A 287-nucleotide genomic window follows, 5' to 3' on the forward strand; every position below is an offset into this window, starting at 1 on the left:
CTCACTTAGTTGTACTCGCCTAGTTGTGGTTGCAGGGGTCGATTCATAGCTCCTGGGCCCTCCTCTTCACTGGTCGCTACTGGGTCACTCTCCCTGAACCATGAGCTTTATCATACCTCTGCTTAAAACTGTGTATGGATCCTGCCTCCACTACATCGTTTCCCAAACTATTCCATATTAGTGTTAGAGATAAAATAAAGTTAGACACTGTGATTTATTTCTGATCAGAAGAGAAATTCCCTAATTATTTCAACAAAAGCCAATTTGATTAATAAAAATTAATACAT

This window comes from Cherax quadricarinatus, chromosome 11, assembly GCF_038502225.1.
Source record: "Cherax quadricarinatus isolate ZL_2023a chromosome 11, ASM3850222v1, whole genome shotgun sequence".
Classification (NCBI taxonomy): domain Eukaryota; kingdom Metazoa; phylum Arthropoda; class Malacostraca; order Decapoda; family Parastacidae; genus Cherax; species Cherax quadricarinatus.